We start from the raw sequence: 8,581 nt of genomic DNA, 5'->3' as shown, positions 1-8,581 counted from the left end.
GGTTCAGCTGCTTTCGCGCGGAAGCACTTCCTGCCGGAGGGGTTCCAACATGGCAACCTCGGACCCACAAATTATCGTACACACCGACCCTCAGGTACACAACACTCCCCTGGCCGGGAAAGGGGTGGGACTCGGCGCTAGGGGGAGCGCGCGGCGCTCCCTGCTCTGCCCTCTGTCCCGCCCAGGCCGCGCCCCTAGTCACAGCCTCGAGGCGAATCCAGCTGCAGCCACGCCTATTCCCCGCCCCTCACGCCCCCAAACGCCCTCCAGTCCCACCTTCCTGATTCTGATCCAGTCTGACGATCCCCGATCCAGCCCCACGCGGTTCCAGAAGCCCCACCCCACTCTTTCAGCTGCCACGCCCCCCACCTGCCCAGCTGTCTCGGCGGCCCCAGTCCTCCACGCTCCGCCCTGTGCCTCGCCCACTCTTGCCTGGCTCTGCAGAGTCCAAGATTCCTGCGCCCTCTGCCGTTCTGGTTCCCCCAGCCCTCCTTGCCCTGGACAGAAAAAGCAGCACCAACCCTGCCACAGGTGAGAGTTCGGAAGTCTTCATTTTCTTCCAGTGTTTTCTAGTCTTATTTTTTTTCAGACCTTCGCAAAGCACCCTGTCCCTTCTTCGGCCTCACACACAAAAGGAACTTCTACCGGAACATCCAAACTTACCTACTGCTCCACTCTCCCGACAGGGCAGGCATAGGTCTCTTGCTTCACACTGATCCAGTGCTTAAGCTTCCCCCACCTCCAGCCAGCGCCTCAGTCTATCTCGCATCATCTCATGTAGGGTACTAGTTCATCACCCCCTTCCCCACCCTCACCCGCGTCTGCTAGATCCCATTCATCCTCCTGGGCTCAGCTCAAATGCAGGACCCTATATCTGAATGAATGAATGAATGACAATGTAGGGCGTGCTTATATTGTGATATATGGGTAATACTACTATTTCAAGCCACTCTTGAAATTGCCCCTTCCGGCTGGGTCATGAAGTAACAGACCAGAGTGGAAGTCAAAAAATGACAACTCCTGCCATGATGCAAATTCAGACTTCAGCGACTTTACATGCAGTGTCCGCCAGCCTTCCTTTCCTGGTCCCGGATCCTGAAGATGAAGGAAGGTCCCTCTCATGGTTAGCTGACATGGTTAAGTCAGCCGCCCGTCCTTTGCCCAGCCAACCACACTGCACCCCAGTCACAGCCCCAGAGAGCTGGGCAGATGAGGCTGGGAGGTGGGTTCAGGTGAGCAGGGAGTAGGGGTGGGGCAGGGTGGTTGATACTCGATTGCCTAAAAGAATGAGAGGATACCCCCTGGGGTGGGGAGCTCACTCTACCCTCCCAGTGGCCCTGTGGTTTGTGGGAAGTCTGTAGGAAGAAAACTTTTCCTGGCCTTCTGGGAGTCCCTCACTACGACTGTGTCTCTGCTCTGACTCAAGGGGACCAAGGAGGAGATCTCTCCCTCTTCACTGGGAAACCAATGGACAGGAAAAAGAGCCCCGCCTGGCCCTTCTCTGCCCTGCCTTGCTGTGTGACCTGGGCCTCAGCTGCCTGGCCCCAAAAGTGAGGAGTCAGGCTTCCCCCAGGGTGACCCCTCTGACTGACATTCAAAGTCAGACTCTTAACCTCTAAGTCTTCTTTCAACTCGTTTGGGGCAAGTTTTGGTGTGTGGGAGGAATCACTGTCTCCCCCATAATAATGGCCCCTAGTATGAAATTTATATTTTTCCAAATGCCTTCATATCATGCCTTCTCATCACTTCTGAATGGAGGTCTTTATCGGGTATCCCAGATGGGCGAACTGATGAAGGATGGAGACTCAGGTCCCAGTTCCTCGGCCCTACAGCTTGACATTGGCGTGAACTGGCTGGGCCTGTGGCCTAGGAATTCCTCTGGTGGGAAAGAATGGTGTTTAAGGATCTAGTCTGCGAAAGACCGGCAGGTGGCATGGAGGTTAAGGCCCTGGAACCCACATGGCCAACTCCTGGCTCAAGTCCCAGACCTAGCAGCTTGAAAATCCATCTGGGCACTTGCATAAGCATGCCCAAAATCCTGAGAGGAGACTAGAGGACAAGGGAATGCAGTGTGGCCATCCCCACTAGGGGGAATTTCTCACTTTCCCTCTCTCTGTCTCTCTCTCTGGGAAACACACACACCCTATAACAAAAACTTAAAAAAAAAACACAAAGGGTCTAGTCTGGGAAGGAATTAGAGAGTGGATTGGTGGCTCCTAGGACCCCTCACTTCCACAGTGAAGACACCAACTCACCTACCTAGATAGTCATGGTGACCCAGCAAAGTCAGGGCTGTGGAATCCTGGGGACATCACAATGGGAAGGGTTTTGTTTTAAATAATTATTTTATTCAGGACCAGCAGACGGCATAATGGTTACGTCACTGGACTCCCACATAATTGACCACAGTTCGAGTCCTGGACCAGGTGGCTTAAAACATGCTGCATGCATGTACCTGTGTGCCCAAAATCCTAAGGGGAGAACAGAGGCATGGCAATCCCCCATGGCGGGATAATTTTTTGCTTTCTGTCTCTCCGTCTCTCTGGTGAGTACATGTGCTCTATAGCAAAAACCTCTCTTAAAAAAAAGAATTATTTTATTCAACTTTATTCATTACTAGTTTTTAATTTGACCAGAGAAAGAGAGAGAGGGAAAGTGAGAGAGCAAGCCGCCAAGTCTAGGACTCAAACCGCAGTTGGCCACGTGGGAGTCCAGAGCCTATAGCCACCTTGCCACCTGCCAGCTCTACCTCAATGGGAGGGTTTTGATGGCCAGTCATGACTAGCGATGGCCTTGGAGAAAGACGGTGAGTTAAGGTCATCTTTCAGAGTTCATTCTCCCTTCACAGACGAGGAACCTGAAGTTCAAAGATAGATAGGGAATGATCCGCTGAGAGTCGCCAGGACCCTCTGTGGGAGAACGCGGCTTCAGCATCGCAGCACTGCTCATGAGGCAGTGAGCCAGGAAGGAGCTGTCTTAGGTAGAAATCTGGCTCCTAACTCTGTTCCAAGGCCCAGCAGAAATTTTGAGATTGCCCTCTTTCCTCTATGAGGAAACGGCGAACACACAGGCTTGGACTAGTTATAATCTTTTGTGCCTGACACATTCTCATCATTTATTTAATTTGCTCTCAAAAAGCAAACAGAACCCACGAGTACAAGGACCTGTACCATAACCTACGTCTAATTAGATAGTGCCCCCATGCATTCTCCTGCTGTCCCACCACAGCACAGTATCGCCTCAAGACCTGTATTCGGCATTCTCTGGCTTTCTTTTTCATGTGATTTCATTATACCTACATATTCCTTCAAACTATGTGTCTTCACTTAATGTATTATCTTAAACTTAATTTTAAGTTCATCTATTGGGCCAGCCCTGTGGCTTAGTGGTTAAGGGAGCTGGATCCCACATGGTCAGCTGTGTGATTGGAATCCCAGCCTCAGATATCTTTTCGGATTTTGATCATTGATCATTTCATGCCCTCAGAGGCCCTGCCAGGCCCTCAGGCCTCAGGTAGAAAACTTTCCCTGTCCCTAAACTAAGCCAGGGTCCCCCCAGTCCTCAGGATATCTCAGCCAGTGACCACACCATGAGTTCTTCGTCTCTCTGGTGACACCGTCCTTGTCCCCTGGCCCTCTGTGATTTTCTGTGCAGTCCCCCCAGCTGTATGACCCAGGCGTATGTGTTTATTTCATTATTGCCTGTCTCCCTGAGCACAGGGACCCACTTCCAGCATGATGCCCAGCATACAGTAGGCACTCGGTACATGTTCTTCACTGGATGAACTCCTTCCTGGTCTTCACCTCCTTCTGAAGTTCTTTCTGAGGGTAAGGCCTGGATCTGAGCTGCTTCTGTGTGGCCAGCGCCAGCACAAAGGCTCACGGAGAATGTTTGCTGATGGATGAGGGATGGAGGGAGGAGCCCGCTGCAGCCATTGCTAGGACACATCCACTGCCCTTGGGCTCTTCCGGCTTGGAATGGAAATCTCTCCAAGACCAGTCCTGGTTCCTGACTCCAGCTCCCCAAACCTTGACCCCCAGTACCCTGGCTCCCTGTTCTCAACTGCCAGTAGCCAACACTGAAAGATCTTTGTCCTAGAAGTGGCTTGCTGGGCCTAGCCTCCCTGGGGAACTTCCATTCTGCTCTTCTTTACCCCTCACCTCCACTCCCCCGCCACCAGCCCACTGCCGCATCATGCCACTATAGTCCAGAGACCCCCAGACTTTGTCTCTCCTCACTGTCTCCCTCAGGAAGCCAATCCAGCTTGCAGCCCCAGCCACTCAGGGCTGACAGCTGCAGGCTTGGTGCTTTCCTAAGAAGGCTCCCAGGTGTCTCTGGGTCTTGGTGACCTCTAGCACCCACCTAGGTGAGGTCTCATCCCTGGCCCAGGTCACTGCCTGGCCTTCACCTAATGCCCATCATCTTGGGATGGGGCTCGTTTGGGCTGAGCTAGCAAAGACCCACAAAATGAGTGGCTTAAAAAAGACATTTATCTCCTTCTCATGCAGAAGTCCAGATTTAGATTAAGCCCATGTTGGAGTGGTTAGAGACCCGAGATGCTTCTGGCTTCCACTATGGAAGGGGCCCTGGCCCTCACTGTCAGGATGGTACTCCATTGTCACATCCACCTCTGATCAACAGGAAGGTGGGGGGAGACAGAGGCCACTTGTCTCTTAAGGACACCCCCCTCCCCTTAGTCAACTGCCTTAGGTCACTTCCCTTTTATCCCATTGGCCGGGAAGATCTTACCTGGCTATACCTAGCTGGAAGGGGGTCTGAAAATGAAGTTTTCATTCCAGGAGGCCGCGTGCCCAGCTAATGGGGCAAGACTGATACTGTGATTATCACCCTGCTGCTCTGTCACGCCTTCATGAGGTCCCATTACTGGACCCGGACAGGGGTGGTGGGTGCTTGGATGGCAGGGAAAGAAAGGAAAGGAAGGGGGGGGCTAGGCAAGGGGCATCTGAGATCTGGGTTAGGGAAGGGCAGTGTGAGCTTGGCAGGTCCCTACCCGTGCCTGGGCCTCAGTTTACACATCTGCAACAGGAAATCTAAGGAAGGACAGCATGTGTATAAAGCACGTTGCAAGGCCCAGTAAGTGGTCACTGCTGTCATTGTTTTGGTACCCTGGACGTCCCTAGACTGATGCCCAAGGCCCTCACTGCCCAGCCTCACCTCCTCTTCCCACAACCTCCATGCCTTTCCCTGGGCTGTTTTTTTGCATAAGAAACACCCTGACCCGACTTCCTTCCCATTGTACCCACCCTCCAAGGCTTAGTTGCCCTGCTCTGTCCCCAAGAATGTCTTTCCTAACCATGGTAAGAGTCACCTTGGCCATACCCCAACCCCTCCCCACACTCCACCTCCACACCCTGTGTGCCCTGTGTCTCCCGTCCAGAAGGAGAACATCCCCAGGAGAAGGCCCCACTCTCCACGCCACCACTGAGTGTGCTCTGGCTTAGGAGGAGGGAAGAGAAAAAGAGGAAAGGGTGAACGTGAGGCTCCTGGTGGAGTCCCTGGCACTGGCATGTACTAATGATTTTTCCTTCTTATGGGGACAGGTGGGGCTCCTGGCTTACGGTCCCTAGTCTCAGAAAGTGGGATGAGGAGCCTTGTATTTTGTGGGACTCCTGTGTGTGTACCTATCATTGAAATGATTTTTCTCTGTTAATCTCTGCGAGCTTATACCACAGACTGTCACCAAACCTTCAGCAGGCAGACAGGTCTTCCTCTACTATGCAAAATCTGAGAATGAGCAGGACCCGAGCTGAAAGGGAGTAAGGGGTTTTTCTTAGAGGAATCTAAATGGGGTCACATAAAAAGCTAGGAGAATAAAGAAGAGGGAAAAATGTACGATAACCTTTTTTTCTTTTCAAGACAGAGTCTCATGTTGTCTAAACTGGACTCAAACTCACTGTCCTCCTGCGGCAGCTGGGATTACAGGAACAGATCACTGCCTGGTGAGTTTTTCTTTTCTTTCTTTTTAAAGAGAGAGATTTTTGCTATAGGGCACATGTGCTTGCGGGAGAGACAGAGAGAAAGTGAGAAGTCACCTCCCGGGGGGATGGCCATGCTGCAATCCCTTCTCTTCCATTTTCCTCCTAGGATTTCGGGCACGCACACACGCACACGCACACGCACACATGCCTGGCAAGAGTTTCAAGCCTTCTGGTCCAGGACTCAAACAGTGGTCAGCCATGTGAGAGACTAGTGCCTTAACCACTATGCCACCCACAGGCTCCGAGCTTTTATTTTCTTAAAAGATCCTTGTCTTCCAGGTGGGAGAGAAAGCACAACAGCTGCAACTGTCTGTTTAAAGGTCCTGTTTAGAAACCTCCTACTCCTATTCCTAGAGACAGCCTGGGAGGCAGAAGAGTAACAGTGGTGACATTCCCAGCTGACTGTTCCAGGCATTGTTCTCAGCCTTGCACTTTAATCCCCACAACAACTTTACGAGCCACTTACTGTCTTACTCTGGTTTTATAATTGGGGAAACTGAGGGAAAAAGGCTAAAGAACGTGGCCAGATTAACACGGGTAGAAAATGGGAGAGGCAGGGCCCGTACCACGTGGTCCAGCCCTGGAGTCTGAATCCGCTCTGCTCTTCTGCTCCCAGAGGGAAGCGAGGAGCGGAATTCACCTGTGGCCTGACTCCCACTCCTGGAACAGTAGCCAACAGGTCCCAGCTCTCAGTGGTGGGCTGGGACGGTCATCAGGATGGCTGCAGGCCTCGGCCAGGCTGCGGGCAGAGCCCCTCTGTCTTCTGCTCTCCTTGTCCCCTTCCCCCACCACAAGGGACCAGATCCCGGCTTAGAACCAGATGCCCAGTGAAAACACGTGTAATGCTTGGCACACCTGGCCTCGGAAGGGGCATGGGAAACAGCCAGCCTTCTGACGTCCCCACACGTTTACCATCTGTGGCTCAAGAATCAGCTTTGCTCTGTCCAGAAAAAAACAACTGAATGATAAATCAATGAAGAAAACACTGGCGCTGGATCATGGGCACGAATGTGCCTCGTATGCTCAGGGAGTCTTTCCGACGGGAACATGTAGCTTCCCCTGTGAGGATACTTTGAGTGGATTCCCCTGGCCTGGAGGGCCTGGCTTCCCACTTCCTCGCTAACCTCGGCCATCTCAGGTGTTCCTGTGGAGCTTAACTTCTCTGCAGGCTCCTGCCGTCCAGCAGTCTTGGGGTTTAGACAGGGTAAAGGAAGAGTCCTGAACAGGCCACGTGGCCCTTCCCCTCCCAGCCCTGCCCTCTCCCTGCTCTCCCTGGTTTTCTGCTTGCATGGTCTGAGTGGTGCACCAGTGGTGAAGAGCAGGCGACATTGTTTCACGTGAGAAAAAAATGGATCTGGGAGAAGGAAGGAAGGGCTGGAGGGGTGGGGAGGAAGGAGAAAAGAGAAAAGGAGCAGAGGGGATGAGGGGCTGCCGGGGAGTGCCAGAGAGCTGCTGGGCAGAGCAGGGGAAGGGGACCGGGGGATGGCGTCTTGTGTAGTGTCATTGCCCTTTGCTGCCTCCTCGAGGGGCCTTCAGTAAAGATGCTGATTTGTTTGTTTGTTTATTGCCAGAGGGTACATGCATTCACCAGAGAGATACGGAGAGGGAGAGAACAATTCCTTCTCCATCCTGCTGGGGTTTGGGGCACGCATGCCCGTGCACACACACACCCAGTGTGCAGAGCCCATGTTTGGCCATGGGGATCTGGCTCCTTTAACCACCAGGCTACAGGGCTAGATCCCACTTTTTAAATTAATTAAATTATAGAGCATGTGCTCACCAGAGAGGGAGAGAAAGTGAGAAATCACTCCTCAGAGGAAAAGGCCACACCACAATCCTGTCTCCTCCATTCTCTAGAGATTTTGGACACGCACACACACATACTCCCAGCTGCCGGGTCCGGAATCGAACTATGCCGTTTGTCATGTGGGATCCAGCTGTCTTAACCTCTACACCACATGACTGGCCCAAATTTAATGTTTTTAGGAGAGAGGATCTCATTATTTTGAACTCATGATCCTCCTGCCTCAGCCTCATGCATAGCTGGGATTACCAGTGTGGCTCCGAGGCTTTTTTAGACTCAGAACCATGTTGAGATGCCTCCATAGAGGGCAGTCTCCAGGCAGCCTTCTGGGTAGCCAGAGGCTGAAGGGAATGATGGGCCGGAGAGTGCAGGGGTGGAATGCAGCACCAACAGTTGCTCAGGAGGCCAGCACAGGCTTCCAACCCTAGAATCTCCACGTGGCAGCCTCCTGGTGACCCGGCATCTCCTCCAGCTGCTGGTTTCTCATAGAACGAACCAACTTCAAAGGGCTCTTACCCTCGGGAACCAGCAGTTAGCGTAATGGCTATGTCGCTGGATTCCCACGTAGTTGACCACAGTTCGCGTCCTGGACCCGGTGGCTTAAAACTCATGCTGGGCGCGTGTGCGTACGTGCCCAAGATCCCGAGAGGAGAATGGAGGAGAAGGGATTGCGGTGTGACCATCCCCCCTGGGGGTGATTTCTCGCTTTCTGTCTCTATGTCTCTCTCTGTCTGTCTGGCGAGCGCAAGCGCCCTATAGCAAAAACCTCTCAAAAAAA

At 52.7% G+C, this 8,581-nt stretch overlaps 1 long non-coding RNA gene across 1 annotated transcript in view; it reads left to right on the top strand.

Annotated features, from left to right (window-relative positions):
• Positions 1-2,712: 2,712 nt before the first annotated feature.
• Positions 2,713-8,581, top strand: part of LOC114008843 (uncharacterized) — an 18,167-nt gene continuing 12,298 nt past the window's right edge. The window contains exon 1 of the long non-coding RNA XR_003550343.1: positions 2,713-5,960. This is a non-coding gene — a long non-coding RNA (uncharacterized LOC114008843). The remainder of the gene's footprint in view (positions 5,961-8,581) is intronic.

Source organism: Tupaia chinensis, unplaced genomic scaffold, assembly GCF_000334495.1.
Source record: "Tupaia chinensis unplaced genomic scaffold, TupChi_1.0 Scaffold000047_1, whole genome shotgun sequence".
In the NCBI taxonomy this organism is placed as follows: domain Eukaryota; kingdom Metazoa; phylum Chordata; class Mammalia; order Scandentia; family Tupaiidae; genus Tupaia; species Tupaia belangeri.
The sequence above is the reverse complement of the archived record's forward strand: the minus strand, read 5'-3'. Positions and strand labels throughout refer to the sequence as shown.